The following is a 20,272-nucleotide window of genomic DNA, read 5'->3' on the forward strand; positions in this document are numbered from 1 at the left end:
AGACCATATTAGTGTCCTACAAAATGAGGCTCGTACCTGAGCCAGAAAAGGAAAACCGTTTATCTGCGCACTCGGGGCTGCTTTAAAAGCTTCCGTGGAGCTCTGAATTGAAGAGCATTTGGCAGAAACCCCGATGATACAAGCATTGCAGGAATCACTTAAAGTAACACAGGAATTGGTTAAGACTCTGCAGAATCATATTGTAAACCTTGAGAGACAATTAGAAAGTGAGAGACATGGTACAGCTTTGTTGCAAATAATAGCCTTAAAGGAACAGTTAAGGTGTAAGGGTACCAGTGACACTGTCATCCATAGTGCACCTCAGGAAAAAACTTATCTTCAGGAGGAATTGAAAGAATAAAGGCAAGGGTGGAAAAATCGGAGGTCTCCCCAGCGCACTTGCATCCTTTGATAAAAACTGAATATACATTTGATAACAGTGATGATCTAGACTCTCAAATGAATGTGAAACAAATTCCCTTCTCAGCCATTGAATTAGCAAAATTAAAAAAAAGATTTTGTCTGCTCTGCAAAGGAATCAGAAACAGAATATGTATGGAGGGGTAGCCCCACTGATGAAGTCCAAATACTATTAATTGAAAAGGAAGCTGAAGGATACTGGGGACCAGGAGTATTTTTAACTACTGGCAACAGTTGAGCTCCCTGGTCCTTAACACAGAAGGCTGCCTGTTGGGCAGGTGTTCTCAACCCTTTAGAAAGGGGAGACCCTCTTGCTGTTACTGGAACGGTTGATCAATTAGTAGAAAGTGTTCAAAAGACTGCTTGTCTCCAAAGGATGTATGCTAGAAAGCTGCAGCCGCACCATGAATCGTCTGTGATGATGCCTGCTGATCCTGAGAGGATAACCCCTTTAATTAGGGAGGCTTCCAGAATCGTTAAAACCTATGAGTATACAACTACAAGGAAAAATACTGGCTATGCCTCAGGGAGAAGGAGCCTGGGCAGCCTCTAACCATCTGCAGTCAGGATACAAAGCATGGACGTGGGGGGAGGTTGCCCAAGAGTTAATAAACTATGGGAGAAAATACGGGCTGGTGGTTTCTTCCACCAGTAAATTCAAGACAAGGGAAGTGAGGCTTGCCCCCAGACCACCTAGCCTCAATAGAACAGAAAGAGCCTCACTCCCAGTAAAAACGGGTAGGCGAAACATTGATCATAAACGCAATGGACTTTGGTTGCTCTGGGCTAGCAAAAGGGTATTCCGTGAGATTTGATGGATGGACTAACAACAGTTAGACTCAAGAAGTTGGTGACTGGATGGCTGACTGCGCTTGAGGAAAGCAAAGCCCCAGGTTCTAGTGCCTCTCCCGAGGAACCTGAATGACTATCCAAACCACTGGAAAACTGATGCCTTCGCACCTCCCACGTGAGTGGGGAGAATGAAGAGGGGATGCATTAGAAAGCTCTCAACGAAGGAAAACAGTCCTTGATTTAAGACCTTCTGTCCCGAGGCCCCACTGCTCTTGCCCATTACCCCTGTGTGTCACGATCCACTCACTGATAATCTGGGGAAACTCTCCTCTCCCTGGACAGCCTGTGTCGGTTGACTCAGCTAGCGTGAGGCCAGTTCCCTTAACCTTCCTGGAACCCCTTAACAAATATCCTTGAAAGGCTAAGGACACCCAGAAAAAGAAATATAAAATCAACACTCACTGGATTGTTCCCTCATTTTTAGTCATATTAACAAAGCCCAAAAAGGGCAAGTCGATGTCTTGTTTTATTTTACAGAAAATCCCCGTGGGACCTTGACTGAACACAGGAAAGCTGACAGCTGACTTTAACCGTTTGTGTTTTATGAGAAAGAAGTTGAAGATTTGATGATGCTGCAACGCTGAATGCTCTTGATCATATATTTTGATTACATATTTTGGTTGCAATAGCATTATGTTTTGGGTTGCTGTGGTTGTGGGTGGTGACTGATATCAGTATTTGGATCTGTTAAACTTCACACTTGGGTTCAGAGTTTTCACGGGTTATCCTGGCTTACTGGCAACTCCCTGTAGAGTGATACCATTCCTTCTGACTCCTTCTTTCATCCCTTTTTATCATGACTTGCACGTACCTGTTCTATGGTGTTTCCAACTTCCTATCAAACTGGGAAATGAAGCAAGGGACCCATCTAATATCTGTCAGATGTGGTCTGAAAAGAAACCCATCATAAAGCCCTTTGCAATATGATGTCCAGTGTCAGAAAGTTGTTGATTTAACCCCAGTAGAGGAGTTCCATCCAAAACACGGCTGTTGGAAAGTGTCTAAATTTTGGTAAGAGATGTGTGTGTTTCTGGGGTTACTGGGATTTCTGATAGCTTATACTGGGGGGTATCCTACACACACTATCCTCTGAAAATGCTATAGACTATAACGATACTTGAACTTGTCCGACTAGTAACATATACCTCTCAGCACTTGAATTGCTTTGGAGATTCTCAAATGGAAAATTCTGTTCATATTTAACCTTACAACAATGTGCAGTGTTGCAGTGTGGTGCAGTGATACCTTCACTCTGCCTAAATAGAGTGTTCAGTTTTGTTAGCCACAGGACTGATAATCTCTGTGATATTAGAAAACATATTTGCTCCATCTACTGCCCTGGCAAAACACCAAGTCGTCTTTGAAAACGTTACCAGGCAAGTCCACGTATTGCCAGGCTGGACTAGATATGCTTTTTGAGAATTAAACTTCCAAGAGCAACGAGTGCTGAAAATGGCATTGCAAAACCAGTTAGAGCTTGATATGTTGTTACTTAAAGAATTGGGTGTCTGCGGCAAATTGAATGACTCTAATTAATTGTTTCCTAAAAAAAAAAAAAAAAAAAAAAAGTAGTACTTGTTAAATAAATTGCCCACGGGTGAAATGTGTCCTACTATATTTATTGCAACTCTTGTGTTGGTACCTTGTATGATTGCATGTTTTACTCAACTTATACAATGTGTTGTACTTTGTAATCACTTGTTCTGATGAACAAATCCAGCAGATCATGGCAACATTTGCAACCAAGCCCACAAAAAACTTTTGCAGTGATTGTGTAGCACTTAACTCCTCCTTCGCCCCCTCTTTCCCTTACGCTTTTTTTTTTTTTTCCTTCTTTTTTTCTTTCCACCATCCTGGATGGTCACTTATGCATCAGTTTCATGCAATCTTCAAGCCACGTGGTGGTGTCTGAAGCCTTTTCTGTTTTTGGCCCAAAGTTTGCTTTCCGAGGCATTTCTTGTGAGAAGACTCTTTCATAAGACGTATTGAAGAACCTCCTCTCCCTCCTATAAATTGGAGCAAGACACACCACAAACAGAGTAGGAGACTAAAGCCCAACTTAGATGCAGTATAAATTTTATGTTGTTGAAGAACAAACTGCCTGCTGTCTCAGTGAAGCCCAGCATTACTTAAAATTGTTTATTAATGTTTTGGCAAAAACGGCGAAGAAGGCCGGCCTGCAGGATGACCTGCTTTTAATGCTTGTAGAGTAGCCCTGAGGAACAGAAGAAATTTCACAAATATTCAGTGTGTACACAAAAGCATCACTGCCTTTAGCAACTTATCTACAGCAACTTAATTCTTAATTTAGAGCCTGTGGTACATATTTTGCTTTTATCACCACAAAGTCCATTTATTGCCTTGTTTAATCTAAAGATTATAACACACTTAAGAAAACAACCTCCCTCAGAAAAATAACCAAAGAACCAACTGACAGGGAGACTGCCATGTGGTGTCAGGGCTGACAAATGGGAGAAATCAGCTCGTGCCAATTGCTCCATTGCCACACCGGTGTCAGGCTTGAATGAGTTGCTGGGGGTTGCTTGTTGGCACTATGTGCGTTTTTTCATGCAAGGCTGTGTTGTAAACCTCGCTGCTCGTCAAAACGTGATACAAACTGCTCTTTATAAAGCTTCTGAATAAAGCTGTTCTTTCATATCATGCAAAAAATGACCCAAAGCCTGTTCCAGCAGGAAAACCATGGGCTTGCTGCTTGGAACCTGCCACCCTTTTTGAAGGGCCCTTCACACAACCAGGTGATGTGAGACTGCAGCCACAAAAAACTGCTCAGATGCCCACCCCAGCTTACCCTTCCCCAATGATCCTGCTACTGCTGCCCTTTGTACCTGAGAGTGCATCTCACTCATGAGCACGCCACAGCCGCGGACCAGATGCATGTGTCTGTGCTGTCCCAACTGCTGCCATGCGTCTCCCATTCCCTGGTGACCACAAAAATCAGCTGCCCTCCATGGCAAAGGAGCAGGATGTGCTGCTGCTGACGATGTGGGGCTGATGCTGCTGATCGATGTGGGACTGGAGTGCAGGATCTCCCCTGGCCTGAGTTAGACAAATTGGTTACACAAGTAAGTCCTGCGCAAAAAATCCACGCCACATCTTTTCCCTAAAAGGGGATCTATTGCAAATACAGTTGTGTGCTACAGGCATATGTTGTGCTGTATCTCATACTGCCAGCAGGCTCCTTAGGATGTGGTATTGAGTGTTAATTCTTAGCCAAACGCGTGTTTTCGAATACATTTCCAGAGGACTGGAAATGTCTGTTTAAATAGAAATCCTTTCTTATTTGGAAAAATACAAGTGAGAGTATTGCAGCTATCTTTCACCGATATGCATAGTGAATCATCTGAATGTGCATTCTGCAGACATTTAAACCTACTTATATTTTGTATTAATACAAAGTAGACTGTCACTTCTAATTTATTGTTTTAACAAGAAGTAGACTGCAAAGGTCAAAATCATCTTAACTGCTTAAAAATCAATTATTGACTATTTTTCTCTCCTCTACCATATTAACTACCTCATACATCAAAACTGCTTTCAACTGCTTTCACAGATGGTCCAAATGCACAAAACCACAATTTAGAAAAAGAACTTTCTACAAGAGTAAAATCTGCCAAACCAAAGCAAGTTTCCTCATCACTGGTGCCATCTTTCTTTCTGATTTATGGAAATGCTATGCAGTTAATCTCGCTCAAAATTCATCAAATTGGAAAAATAAAAGGGTTGTTCTCTCTATAAAATGTTTATGACCACGAAGCAAAGTGCAAGCAGACCAAAGTGCAGCAATAAAGGATGTTTTCAACAGCATTGAATAATTTTGTGTAATTTGCTTTCTGAAAAGCTCGAAAATAAAACAATTGGTCCTGCTCAGTAACCCAGTAAATGCTGTTATGCTCAGAGCAGTGGCAGTTTGAACTCACTGAGTTGGAATTTCGAGAGTTGTTCCCTTCTGGAGAATAAGCGTGTCTGAGTACGGTTATGCTTCACCAGCCAAACACATGCTGAGATTTCATGCAGTATGTTCAGCATGTCTGGCATAAGTTACTCAGCAATCTAAAAAACCTGACCACAACACATTATTGCCAGAGGAAGTTTTTCTCCACTGCACATGCAAATGCAAACTTTTTTTTTTTTTTTTCCCCTGAGAAAACATGGTTTTGTTGCTTTCAGACACAATTTGAGGACAGATTGCTTATATGCCAACTAAGTGGCCAAATATTGATTCTCATGTTATTTGGATAGCAATCCCCTAACATACTGCATCTATCACACAATTACCTTGTCGCTAGCTCTTGAAAGTCTTAAAATACATATATGCACAAGCAGCTTTGTTGATGAGTGTCATTCCCTATACAAATAACACGCAGTTGGGAAAATAACCTAGTTTGCACCTTTTGGGTCAACAAGATGCTCTGACAGTTCTTTGTGCAGATGAAATTTGGAGTTCAGAAGTGTATTTTTGCTTATTCTCTGTGTTTCTTAGCAAACCAAAGATAGCGTTCCTGAACCGATGATGTTGAAAGCGCTGTGAATTCTGCTACTGTCGGCAGATGAAACAGGACTGAGCTTAAATTCAGCATGCAACTAGCTGCTTAAGAATGTATTCAGCTCCAGCTGGTTGAAATCCTAGATAAAGTCCTCTCTTTGCTCTGGCCCTGCTATTTCTAAACTGCATGGACTCTACTACACTCTACTACAGCATTCAAAAAGCACTCAGGAAAAAGACTTGCACACTTTACAATAAACAGGCTATTTCAGTTTCTGAAGAAGTCAGGGCAAAAAGAAGGTGCATTTTTTTTCTTTTCTTTTCTAGAATACGTTTTGAACCACCATTTCAAGTATAGTACAATCACCGTTTTTCATGTGCATACCTGCATTCCCAGCAGACTACAATCAAATCTCACAAGATTTGTTTCTAGGACAGACCAAAATATCTCAAAAATGAATTGAAGGAAAATTATCCTCTGAAAAGCTAACATCCCTAAATTTCTCACTTTAAGACCTGACATAACCACTCACCTAAACTGTGAACAGAGCCCAAAACTGCGCTATGGGAGACAGCAAGTCAGGGACTGATGCTACCTTGCACATGGTGGTCAAATGGTGGCATGGAGACTTTTGGAAACACCTCAGACAGAATTTAATCGGTTCCATTTACAAATAGAATCATAGAATCATTTAGTTTGTAAAAGACCACTCAGGTTGTCTAGTCCAATTGTAACCTTGCTCTTGGCTCAAAGTGCTCAACCATGTGCTTAAGTCCACTTGTGCGCCCTAAAAACTCTATACAATTACTGAAGAAAAAAATCCAGTGTGAGATTCATCTCTCATATCTCTGTATCTTTCTCTTTACTTTCTGTAGCCTAAAGGTCTTGGACACCTTATTTGTTCTGAAATAGAAGGGCTCATTTTTTACTATGGTCATATAGACAATCATAAATAGTGTCACGGCAATAAAAAAAATTAATATCTGAGCAAGATAAATCCATCAATGACATGAAACATTCCTTCACTTCTACTCTTTCCTTTCTTAACTGATAATGTTTGGAACAAGGATTGTACTTCTCGGTAGCCTGTGAATTAGCCAACATTAACGTGTTATTGTTTTCAAGCAGTTAAAAACTGCTCCAGAGCCTCCGATCTGCAAGCCTGTCTCCAGTAGTTTGTTGGATTGCGCTGGGAGATAATGGATTGACATCATTCCTGGTCTTGGCCAAGTGCTGTTGCTACAGTGCTCAAGGTCATTCACGGCTTACCTCTGTGTGTGCTGGGTGATCTACAGCAGCGCTCAGCCGTGCTGATGTGTTCATCGTTCTCTGAAGGCAGTGACCAATGTTGAGCAGCTGGCTGTTTGATCTTCCCACTGCTTTGCAGGCAGTACCATGCTGCTCAGAAAATTAAAGGGAAAAAAAACACCATTGAAAACATTTATCAGCTAACGTCATAGAACCACGCTTGACCTCCATATCTTCTCTTGTTCCCCAAAGGCAACACGTGTAAAGCGTTTCCTGTCTTTCATGTTAACTGGAATGCATCATGAGGTCCAAATGTACAACCTGCTGTCTGTTTTAGTCATTAGGCATAATTTTCTTTGTCTCTTGATTAGAGCTTCAGCCAACTGTTCACTGTTGTAATGCATAACTCTTTTATTATTCCCTCCCTCCCCTGAACAAACGGCTAACTAACCAGTCAGGTTGAAAGTTGAAATTCACTCAAGGCTGCTGTGTCTTACACTGTCTTTTTTTTCCACACCAGCACATCCCCCTTTGCTCAGGACCACCAAAACAGAGTAACGTTTTGGTCCACCTTTCCACCTTTTATTGAAAGGCTGAAAAACAGATGGTAGTTAAAAACAATTAAAAGGAACTCCTAGATTTCAAGATATGTTCTGCCCCCATATCCGTCTGCTTGAGCATGATAGTTGTAGTTTACTGGCTGCAACTTGGCTCTATATTTGCGGATTTCAGTAACACTGAAGGAGTATTTTTCTAGAATGATGCCCAGTTTGCAGAGACATGCTAGAAATTAAGAAATTAAGCTGTTGTGTTGTCTTCTCCATCTGCAGTATGCTGGAAGATTGCTCACAAAATTGTTACTTGGTATTTTCACTTCTGACCGCCTCAAACTCAGCTGACAACAGCTTAGAAGGGTCGTAAAACATACACAAAGACAGCAAAATACCAGCCTGGCTATCTTTTGATCCCAATAGGCAATACGCATGTACTGGTTATGCCCTCATTCCACTAACATTATGTATATACATGCAGTAAATGTCCTTAACACGAAAGAAAACCTTGGAATCCCTGATCATACTTACGATAATAAATCTTCATCAGTGATCTTAGGTCCGAAAAAAAACAAAACTGAAAATTGTGTACAGGCTGAACTGTTATCGACTTTGAAAACTAGATCAGCCAGAAGAATCTTGCCCTGGAAGTGATGAAGCAAATACAAATATGTATATGTGCATATAAATGAATGAATGAATAAATAAATAAATACATACATACATACATAAGCAAACAAATAAATAAATAAAGCTATCCATGAGGCTATCCTCTAATTCCTAAGATAAGAGTCTGTACCACAAGGAGCAAAGTTAGCAAAACTTGAGTTCCTTTGTCCCCAATGTCTCCACCCAGTGCAATAACATAACCATCTGCTCCATTTGCTACAGCCCTGGCTGCAGATACCTGCAGTGGCCAGTCTGGAGATGGAGAACGTGGGCTGGCCCTGCAGCTCCCATCAAACCCTTGTAACTGATGGTTTCTGACAGTGCTTCTGTGTGCAAGAGCACTACCATTAATTTTTTCCTTCTAAACAGTTTTCAATTCTCATAGACCTCATAGGAAATTAAGGTGATTAAAACCTATCTCAACTTCAGCTGGAACTGCTCATCCACTTCCAAGGCTGATGAAGGAGAGGCTGGCCAGCCGGTTGGATGCAGAGGGCTGGTTGTGAAGTTACAAGCAGCCCATTCCTCTCATTCAGCACAAACAGCCAAGCTCTGAGCATTAGAAGTATAACAATCTGTGACCACGTTACATCAACAGTTCAACAGCTATTTTGTAACTTATAAGGCAGTTTCGTATTTTCTTTTTTGCTGCTTGACATCAGCCTTTGGAAGCAAGCTGAAAGACTCCAGCTTACCTCACCCGCTCTTCTGCAGACACAGTGGTGTCACTCCTCTGTGTCCCATCTTATATCTCAAGGACTGGTCTCATTTTGTTTAGAATTAGAAGGCAGAAAACAGACAAAAAATACATTTCAAATGCTAGGAACATCTGCCAGTTTTCTCTTTCACTTAAAAACTCTGTCCTGAGAGGAGGGAAAATATTGAATTGAATTATTCCACAGCAGCAGAAGTTTCAGCCTTTGCAAGAAAAGTTGCAGGATCCCAGGCATACGTCACTTCTTTGGAAGTATGGGTTACTACAGCTGTTTTTGCTCAAGGACTTCAACCAGAGCTAGCAGTCTTTAACAGAAAGTGCCTGCTCAAGCCAAACGCCTCTCAGACTCCCTTTTCCCAGGCCTCGCCTGACCATAACTATTTACTTGAAAGGTGTGAGCTCTGGTGGAGTACAGGTGTAAGTTATTCCATTGACAGTTACTTTCCTTAGGGATGCCTACCTGTGCGACCTGGTGTAGGGAACCTGCTTTGGCGGGGGGGTTGGTCTCGATGATCTCTGGAGGTCCCTTCCAGCCCCTGCAATTCTGTAATTCTGTGATTCTTATAGCTCAGATTAATTAATTGACTCTCACTATCCACTTTGGCCCTGGATTTTCTTGTTAATTTTAAACAGATACTACACAGGTCATTCTGGGAAAGCTGTCATAGAAAGAATTACAAACATCTTTTAAAGCAAGAAGATTCTGTCTACAAGACAAATGTCTCTAATTCAATCCATCAAAAATTGTCTGAATAAATCAATAGAGCAATAAGATCTGCTTGCCTGATAGATGGTATCTCTCATAGAAATTACTTAGTTACTTCATCATTCATGGAAATTTGCATCACCATCAGTCACGTTTGTTATTTACAAAGCTTTGTATAAGGTTAAAACAAAAGAAAAAGCAAATAAGCATAAAAGTCCATCTCCAATACTTCAGACTATGGCAAATTATCATCCTCTTCCAACAGCAAAAAGGCTATGGCAGGTTGGAGACATGGTGTTTGACACTGGCATTACCATCAGGTATATTCATACTGTCCCTTAAGCAAAGTTTATTCACTAATTTATTGACTTAGTCTTGCAAAATCCAATCAAATCGTGTGTCCTTTTCTTCGATACCGGTTTTATTTTCTGTGAACTCTATCTCATAGTTGGCTCCAAATAACAAGTTTGATATCACATCCAAATGGGATCTGAACTACTGCACAAGATATGTATTTAATACTTCACATGACCACATCTAATTTCAGTAAGCGTAGTCCCAATACTGCATTACGTAGTCCCATATATATACGTAGTATACGTATATATATATATATATACGTAGTCCCAATACTGCATTCAAGCAACAGCAAGTCTTCACTTGCTGTTCACTGAGTCAGGGAATATAGCTTTTCCATATTTTGAGGTTGATTTGCCACAATGTCACATGTTCAGCCTCAAGTGCAGACATTAGTCTTTTTCTATTTTTTTTTTTTTGTGTGGTCAGCTCAGATAAATTGACTGTGCCATTCATAGCTGTACAGATCATAGCATGCAACCCAACGTATAGTTTGGAGTCGCAGTATAAAAAACACAAACCCTTAACTACTTCCACAACATTCCTAAGTCACAAACTGACTTATTGAGAAAGGGTAGACATTGCGTTTCAACTCAGTCTGTCCATTTTGACCATCTACATATACCTGCAAACAAATTTCATGATCACTCATAAGTTACAGCCCCAAATTTACAATTGCTACCTAACTGTCATGGTTTTATGATTTTTGGTTATTGATATTCCACATCATAACATCATGTAGTGCACTGGGAGTTTAACTGTTAATGCTCCAGTTCTGGGCACTGTCCGGAAGAGAAGAAGAGCTACATACCCCAGGGGGTAGTCAGAGAGGAGATATAACCCCTGGCAAGGTCATCTGATGTGCTCTTCTTTGCCTCCCTGCTGCTCAACCAGACTGCACATCTCACCTCAGCACTACAGTGAGGCCTATCCACCTTTCGGACACTCTCATTATATTTGATTTACTACCTTTAATTCTAGTTATATTGTAGTGTGTTATCTTGCATTCCGATACTATATTTAGTAAATTAGTTTGTTCTCCTCAGATCGTTGCCACTGTTTTTCACTATTTTGGGGTCCCCTGTTTCCTTTTTCCAAAGGTGCGGCTTATGCAAAATCCCTCTGCCCCGTTTGTCACGGAAGCGGGCTGAACCAGCCCGTAAACCATTGACACTAACAGATATCCAAAAAAGCACACCTAGGAATGCAACTTAACCCAGCAGTGTTCAGGCCTCTTTAAAAATAGACAGTCTGACAAAAAACCATGCATCTAAATGACTTTGCTAATTAATGGGTAAGCAGTTGTCACCCCAGATAAACAACATCTGACGGGCAAGATGGATGGCTGTGAAAAGTAACCAAGAGCATTTTGAGAAGACAAAATCGATACTGACCAAATCAGGCAGAAGTCAGAGCAGCGGCTCAACAGAAGAGAAAATCTGTGGAGGATAACCAATAGTGCTGGCTTATTTTAAGCATGTCTTAGAGAGCCTGCGTGCTACATTTCACTGTAGCTTTGTCCAAAATCAAGCTAAGTTTAAAAATATGTATAATTGAAAGTGATTTATAAGTGCTTGGGTGGCAGCGACAGGGCAGACTGAAAGACATTAACATTAATGTGTATTTTGGGGAACTTGGAACAAAAGTAATGCCTTATCTTCTATGAACTGCATAACTTGTATGAATTACTCAGTGCCCACAGACTAAAAAATTTTGCTAAAGGAAAAAAGGTAGCCCTCTATTTCTTTTGATCATTGAAAGGAACGGGACTGTGCTAAGGGGAAAGCGAGTCTGGCACATTAAAAATCATTGCTAAGGAAAGCACTAGTGGCCAGACCACACTCGTGATTCAGTCAACTGCCTGCAACTAGGCAATAGGAATGGTTTAAATTCTCAGCTTTTCTGAAGGATGAAGCTTTCTCCCTACTCATCTTTGCCACCATATGAAGAACTGAGAGAGCGTCTGGCAATGAAGAACACGTTAATCATGTTATTGTGACAACCACAACTGTTATAAAACAGATATTCTTACAGCACATACTAACCTCCCCTGACACTTTTTTTTTCCTCATTCAAAATCTGTTGAACATTCACTTCAAACACACTGAGACACATCTCTAGAAAATCACCGATGCCAGGAAGAAATCTGTTTCAGGTATGTGCAACAGAAGCAGCCTGTAATACGCTAGTGGTATTTATTGTCTGGATGTACCTTTGTTCCCAAATCTGAAGTCATGCAAATATTTCTCAGAAAAGATGTCTTTGAACAGTCTTCAGGAACAACCAACTGTAAGACAAAATGTCTGACTGAAACATATATATCTTTGATTTAGCTCTATAATTTATTCTTACCTGAATATTTACTCTTTACAGTGGAAAGCGATATGGAAATTTTTGAATAAAGCTGAGCTCAAACACACACAGTGTGAAATTATTGTCAAAGCTAATATTTAAAGTTTTCAAATGTGCTTAACAAATATTACAGAAGCAATGTCTGTAGAATAATGTGGATGGACAAAAATAGGATTGCTTTTGGAACGCTTTGATCTAGGAAGAATTCCTAGCAGACTGACTCTTCTCCTAGAAGAGACACCATACTGGACATTGTGAAGTGTTATAACATTATCTGAAAAGGCATTAATGGAAGCAGGGTCAGTCATTACCTTCCATGGCCCTACAGAGTGCACGAGAGGGCTTGCTGCTGAACATCCAACCCGGCCTACAGTCTCCACTCTGGGATGATGAATGGCGTTTCTGCTCCATCACTTGCAAAATTTCCAGTCTTTTCATACTGCCATTATACTGCATTTCTGTTAGGTTAAATGGAAAACAGTTGTGCTACTCACACGTGTTGCACATTCAAACATTTAAATGTTGGTAATTTAGTCCTGACTGCTACAGTTGGTCATTTTGAAAATATCTTCTACAGCCACCATGTACAATTATGTAATTATTTGCCTGCTCAGTCATCACAGGCAGGAAAGTGAATATAAATTTTGGCAGTGAGAAATCAAAGTCAGTATAGAAAACCAAGTGCTGTTCACTGGGCTCATAAAGCTAAATCACATCTGCATCTTCGCTAGCACTGCACTGCATGGCCTGACAGAAGAGTACTAGGAAAGTGTCAGGGATCCAGACTCCTAACTATTCTTCCTCCACTCTGCTCATGAAGTTGCTGAACCCCTTTTACAGCTGAAGATGGAGCCTGGCTAGATTTTGTCATGCACTTAAAAGGTCCATAGTGAGGCAGTCCTAATCATAATGTGCAAGGACAGTAACGATGTTACTCTGCCATTTGCTCCTTTACAGCTACAAGTGGGACAACCCCGTTTTATGTATTAGACAGCGGATTTGCTGAACGCTCAAATAGGGATAACACAGTATTACTGGAGCAAAATGATCTTTGTAGCTTTGATGAAGACTCAAAGGGATGGGAACAACTGATGACAAGATGGTGCAGAGAAGAGTCTCTTCGTAAGTCCATTAATAGGCTCTATGACAGGGACTACAGTAAATTCAATTTTTTCCAACAGTATTAGTCTAAGTGTAACTTTCTGGCAAACTTTCTACAAAAGAGAGAAACAAAAGGGAGATATAGGAATGAATAAAGAAGAAAAAAAGAAAGAAAGAAGAAGAGAAAAGAAAAACAGAATAAGAAAGCTTAACGAAGCTAGGACTCTCTTCCAAATTTTTGTAGAAATGCCTTGCTGCTGAAGATACTAGAGAGGACTCAGTCTAGCAGCCAGAATGTTGGAAAGCAGCTTAGTGTTGAAGCAAGGCAACTGAAGAAAACCTGCTCTAAATGTTAAAATCTAATAATTCTGTCTTACAGGGAGAAAGAGTCAGGAACCCAAAGTAAATATCCACTTGTCATAGCAGCAAATCACTAGGTGTCTGCTAACTACAAGTTTGAAAGATGCCATGGAGCAAGCAAGGCAGTTCTAGGTGTATTTGATTAGTTTAATAACTGAAGAGCTTGAGTTCTTTCCTAGAGTCAACAAATTCAGCAAAGAGCCTCTACATTAATTGCAACCACATCATGTTCTTTTAGAATATGAGAAACACAACAATCCCTATAAAGACTGTAAAACAGCCATTGTCATTTGGGGATGCTATTAATCAATGCATTCTTGTGTATTTTGCCTTCACAGCTCCCTTGCCTAGATTTCAGTGTAACAGCTCACTGGGTTTTAACTCAAAGCAGAATGGCCATGTACAGCCATGCAAGAGGTCAGTGTTTTCATTCCAGCACTCTGAATGTTTACCTCTGACCCCTCCTGCCAAGGGGAGACCCTGACATGTCCGCAGGCATTACAAGCACTACAATGAGCAGTCCCACAAAAAGGATTGGAAATACCTCCTTCATTCTGAGAGTACCTTCCACATTTAGACACTCCCCACATTGTTGCTTTTTCCTCCACTCCTAGAAAATCAAGAGGTGCTACAAGAGGAGAGAGGCTAAACTCTTCTTGCACTATCTCAAATAGGCTGTTTTTCAATAAAGAACAAGGCTAGGCTCCCAGGCAATAGAAAACATGTAGAAAGAGGGAGAGATGACTAGTGTCTCGCAGTGCTGGTACAAGCTAAACTACTTTGTACTTCAGTTCCTTAGAAATTGATACACAGGTTATAGCGGACCACAGACAGGACAGGCGTGAACAATATCCTTTTGCAAAAAGCTTCAGATACCATGCTGAGCTGTGTAAGGGGGAACACAACTTGCAAGGGAAGCTATCTCCTCACTTATCTGAGCAGCCACGGTAGAAGCCCTCAGCTGCCGTACTGTGTCTACTTTCATGCACCATACTGCAAAGATCACAGACTATCCTGAATTGGAAGGGGCCCGTAAGAATCATCAAGTCCAACTCCTGGCTCCACATAGGACCAAAGATGTGGTTTAATGGGGGGAAGAAGCCAGAAGACAGAAAAAAATATCATCGAACAATACAAACTCTGAGGAAAAGCTGACTATATCAGAGATTTTCAGCCCAAAGAAGAGTGGACAAGTGAGTGCAGATAAGTCTTGATGGATCTAAAATGCTGCTCCAAAAAAAGGAACATGTTTATGTTCTCCATACGCACCAGGGAGTAAGACCAGAAATTATGTAAAAGACAGCCTGGAATACTTAAACTCAATATTAAGGCAAATCTTTTGTCATTAAGAGCAAGCATTTGCCTAAAAAAGCTGCACTCTTGTCTTCACTCCTTAAACAATTAGGGTTGTTTTTTGTTGTGGTGGGTTTTTTGTTGTTGATGTTGTTTGTTTTTGTTTGCTTGTTTAGTACAGATCTCATGCTTTAGGGCAGGAAACCAGATTTAAGGCCATCTCAAAATCCATTCTGGTTGTCTGACTGTACAGCTCAGCAACCTTCACTCCCAAATTTCCCACTCACCATTTTAATAGTCTTCTGTATCAGCTTAAACTCCTGCACAAACCTCCCAGGAATGCTGAGCAGATATATTTGCACTCCCAAGACGTTCCCTGGGAAAGACAGGAATATTAGTCATTTAAGTTGAAAAAAAGGAAAATAATAATAATAATAATAAAAAAAAAATACAAACAAACACAGAACAGAAACCAACAGTGATCAAACAGGATTGTTATCTCATTAAGAAGTAAAACATGAGACAGAAAACACACTTGATAAAATAAGGTAGTGGCAGGCACTCCAGTAAAAAAAAAAAAAAAAAAAAAAGTTACAACAGTGATGTTCTGTTAGCAAGCTGGAAGCTACTATATACCCTTCCTGGAGCAGAGAAGTAAAACTCATTCTGCCAGCTTGAGTCACAGCCAGCGTAGCGGGTGCTGCTGTTTGGTCGCGCTGGATATCTTCACACTGCACTGGCAGATTTAGTGCCACTGTGCTTTGCAGCATCAGTAGCTGAAGAATTTTTCCAGACACCCAGAAAGCAACTTTGCGTGTTAGAGGATACCTTTGGAGTGCCTTCTATATCCCTCCCTTTTTGTTTCTTTCCTTTTCCTGATAAGTAAAGTAGGAATTATTTAGTTCAGATTTACTTCTTACAACCAATCTGTTAAGGAAGTCCTCTGAGCCTAGCAGCCCATAGCTGGGACACCAGCGCTCTTACCACAGAAACATGAAGAAGAGGACGAAAAGGACCTCAGTTAGCCATTCCCCACCCATAAATCAGGCAGGCAAAAAGAAGACAGCTGGGTAAGACAAGCCTGCAATAGAGTTGTTCTTCCATGTGGCTTTATGGAGCAGTTAACTTTTATTACCTGGTAATTACTTTGTGAGATTTCAGACAAGCTGACTCTACAGCCCACATGACAACGGGGTTGCGTGGGCAGCTGGCTTGCGAAGATCCTGCTGCAAGACTGATGCTGCAAAGGGGGAAGCTGGTCCATTGGGAAAACTGAGTCCAAGAATATAGCTTGGCTATACATCGATACAGTTAGTACAAATACCAGCTCTCAAGGCAAAAATAGAAAATTAAAATGGAACCTGCAAAAAGAATACAGTGAATAGGAAGAAGGTATCAGATGCAGACTTAAAGCACAGAACAATAAATGTAAGAACAATAAGGCCTGGATAGCAGGTGAGCGGGGACTGGGGGACAAAAATGTGCCCATGAACAAAAATGCAAAGAGCCTCAGAGCTGAGATGGGAAGGCTAAGATCCGTGCTGCAGAACAGACACTTGCTTATAATGAGACCACTGTAGCTGGTCCAACAGTGAGCAAGAGAAGTGAGAAGTGAGTTAGAAGAGGAGAAATGACACAGGGAATATGCACAATTCTAAGCAGAAGCAGTATACTCCATCATACAACAGCTGTTGCTTTAAAACTTTGGGTACTGCTAGCAAGAAAATTGTTTGATATATTTTTCTTCATTGTTCATTACTACAATACTATTTCTTCATGTAGGCAGTAATGCAGAAGATTTGTGAACAGAACCTGATAATACTTGAAGGATCAGTAATAGCATTTTTCTCTGTGGAGGCATGGATTTTTCTGAAAAGTGAGCATTTTGGGGGACCTCAGAGTACTTTCAGTGAACAGATGCCAGTTGATTACTTAGTTGACCGACAGAGATGTTTTGATCCTGTGTACCTGTTCTAAACTACATTTAAACCTTAAAGATAAAAAGATATCAAACAATCCTAACCCATGTGATAAGCAGATGCCAAAGTTTCCTAGCTCTTCTGTTCATTCTCTGCAATAAAAAGCAAAAGCTATGGTTGATTTACTGTGCACTCAAATGTTGGGAGAATCCAGGAACATGTGGGATCAGTTTAGGTCGGGATCAAAACCCCATAATTTAGCAAGAGAGCAGCTTCCAAACTAAGCTCATGTTTTTTCAGCCTGTACTTTTTGTGCAGTTACTATGTGCCAGTACCTCATAAATGTCCTAAGAACTGAAACAACCCTATTCTTCATGGGTAGCAGCTTTTGCCCCCCTAACTTAGAAATACCCATTCTAGCATAATTCCACATCGGCAGTCCTTGCAGCTATTCAGTTGCAATCTGACCTCCAGGTCTGATGGCAGCTGAGCTGTTAACAGAGTTTTCTCATTGCCAGTAAGAGAACAGAATCTTCTGTTTTTCGTTTTTGTCTAACATCTATCTCAGTTCAGCTAAGACCTCTGCTCCCCTGTAGAGTTGGCCAAAGAGTGGGAGATCTCAGAGATAAGAGCGAGACTCTAGTTCCAGCAAAAGTATGTGAGAGAGAGGAGTAAGCTACAAAAGCAGCTAAAAGACTCTCTCTCATGAGCTGCTTCGTCTGTGTAACACAGATAATAATGCACATTTGAAACGTTTTGATTCCTGTACTGTGTGCTCATCCACATGGCGTTGTTAAAGTCTGGTTATTTCCGATCCCACTGCATTAAAACAGCAAGCTCAGAAGAGTGTTGTGCAGCAGACAAATTGGACACGCATCAGAGACCCAACTTGAACATATTTGTTAGAGGAATGGTGCTTTTTGATGAACGCTGAGAGCCAAAAACTTGTCTTTATCACAGAAGTTGCTGTCTGCAGGGGGAGGCATGACTGAGAGCACTGCTGGGGGAAGAGCAGCCAAACGACTGGTATCTCACTCAAACAACACAGGGACATGCTGCGCTCAGGAAGTGGTGGAAGAATGAGCAAAATCACGCCACAGACTAAATCAAGAGAGACCTCTGCTCTGCTTTGTACAGTCTACAGCTGTTGCGACACCCACAGACTTATTTGAAACGTAAAACATGAGCTGAAAATGAGCTGTTGGAATATTTTTTGTTGTTGTTTTCTTTCTTTTTACCATTTGAATGTGTGCAGAAGATATACTCTGTGTACTGAATGGTTTCCTAAGAAGAAAATTACAGAAGCAGGAAAAGTACCCTGGGATTTATGCAGACAGTGCATTTTCAGTTTCAGGAAGGAAACTTTGGCAAGTTGTTATACGCGTTCACAAAATGGTCTCTGAAAACATCTGAGTGGGGAGCGCCATGATATTTGTGGGATGCACTGAAAGGCAGCCAACATGGCAAGTATCCTGGGTGCTTCTCTGACAATAATGAGCTTTATCAAACTTTGGCTAGTGATGTCAAAATATTTTCAGCTTGTAGTCACGAAATGGGCAACAAGCATACAAGCTCACTGCTTCGTGCTAACATATGTTAAGTCTCAAGAGATTAAGTCCTCATCTGCTTCCAAACTGTGTAAAAAACATACCTTTTCTTCCTGCCCATGCTTTTGAAGTGCAGCAGCCCAGACACAAGTTACAGCTTCACAGGACTTCTACTCTCAGATATTTCTCCTTACATAACAGCTTCAGCGTAGACCTGTAGAGGAAATCATAGGCAGTTTTCAGCGTGTGTAGCAAAACCAAGCCTTCGTTGAACATGGATTTGTTGACATGAGCAAAAATGCTTTGACAGACTGATAACTGAGAAGTTCAGAGTTTTGTAACGGGGACAGCACAGAGCCTGTAACTAAAGCAGTTTGTGCTTCCCTGAAATAAGCTGGGCAGAAAAATACCAGATTTGACCTAAACTTTCCAAGACTGTCTTTGGACCTGGTACAATCGATTACAATGTGAATTATTCACTGATGATGGACAAAGTTGAAATAAAGCACAAACCTCTTGCTGGTACTGATTTAAATAAGGAGCAGTGCAACACTTCTGATAGCCTACTGCAGTCCTAGTGATATTCCTAGCATTGTCAGGTATTTTGTGAATGTGGCTTTTCAACTTCAGAACTGAGACAATCTATAAATTGAACAAGCTGGATCTACCAGTGATCCTACAGCACTTCTGCCTGCTTTAAGTAAATAAAAAACAAAACAACATCCTGAATCACTCAACCCTCAATCACTTCTCTAATGAGCTATAACGTATTAAATCATAGGTATGAGTCAACAATATCATACTGCTGGGAAAAAAATGGAAGACCATTCCGGGAAAAATAAACGAATAAACAGCAGTATCATCTGTAAAGCACATGGCACACCACCGGCATTCAGCTCAGTGATGGGAAGCATGTGACTTGGCTGCAGGCACCAGAAATTCAGGAGGATATGATACAGACAGGGTAGAAAAGAACAGAAATAAGGATGTTGAGGAGTCGTGGAAAGGTGGCTTATTAGAAAAGGCTGAAGGACAAGGGCTGTTCACTCTGGGATATGAAAAGAACCCTCAAGGTATTTTACAGAGGTCTGCAGATGTGTGGAGCAGTTAAGAAGAAAGGAGTAGTTTGTTTTACACACTTTGGCCCCTTAAACAACATTAAGCTCAATGAAGACTGACCAGTGCCAGAGACACAAGTGAGCCAGCACCCCTGCTGTGACTTTTACTGTATCAGGAATTATGAATTTCTACAATATTATTTAGCTACTTTCCTCTCAATCTGATAGTCATAAAAAATCCTCTCAATCTGATAGTCATACATTCCTCGTATTCATGCAAGTATTTGCTCTGAAGTTGCCTTCCCTCATGGCCAAAGCAAGAGAGTGCTCAGTACTTCCTCTTCTGGTGCCCACCTGGCCCTCAGCTTCAAGCTGCTTCACTCTGATCTTCCTCTTTTCTGTTTGCTGTTATGAGTTCATTAGTGGTTTGCATATCTTTGTCTCAGCCTGCTCCTCCAGCTGTTGGGAAATATGCTGGGTCCCCATCCTTGACCCAGAAATGTTCTCTGCTCAGCACAGCTAAAATAAGAGAGACTTGATTGTTTCCATGGACTGATCAGCTCTCACGTTAGAATCATACAATCATTAAGGTTGGAAAGAGCACTAAAATAATCCAGTC

The 20,272-nt window shown here is 40.9% G+C and overlaps 2 long non-coding RNA genes across 2 annotated transcripts; both read right to left on the reverse strand.

Annotated features, from left to right (window-relative positions):
* Positions 1-2,887: 2,887 nt before the first annotated feature.
* LOC122156936 lies at positions 2,888-8,829 on the reverse strand. The gene is made up of 4 exons (XR_006167713.1): positions 8,108-8,829; positions 7,047-7,175; positions 4,119-4,329; positions 2,888-3,278 (listed from the first exon to the last, which is right to left on the reverse strand). It is a non-coding gene; the product is annotated as an uncharacterized LOC122156936 (long non-coding RNA).
* Positions 8,830-11,380: 2,551 nt separating this feature from the next.
* On the reverse strand, positions 11,381-18,795 carry LOC122156935. The gene is made up of 6 exons (XR_006167712.1): positions 18,700-18,795; positions 16,265-16,490; positions 15,417-15,505; positions 12,687-12,833; positions 12,236-12,310; positions 11,381-11,462 (listed from the first exon to the last, which is right to left on the reverse strand). It is a non-coding gene; the product is annotated as an uncharacterized LOC122156935 (long non-coding RNA).
* Between the last annotated feature and the right edge of the window lie 1,477 nt (positions 18,796-20,272).

Source organism: Centrocercus urophasianus, unplaced genomic scaffold (assembly GCF_019232065.1).
Source record: "Centrocercus urophasianus isolate 14NV4802_14NV808 unplaced genomic scaffold, USGS_Curo_1.0 seq_13, whole genome shotgun sequence".
NCBI classification, from domain to species: domain Eukaryota; kingdom Metazoa; phylum Chordata; class Aves; order Galliformes; family Phasianidae; genus Centrocercus; species Centrocercus urophasianus.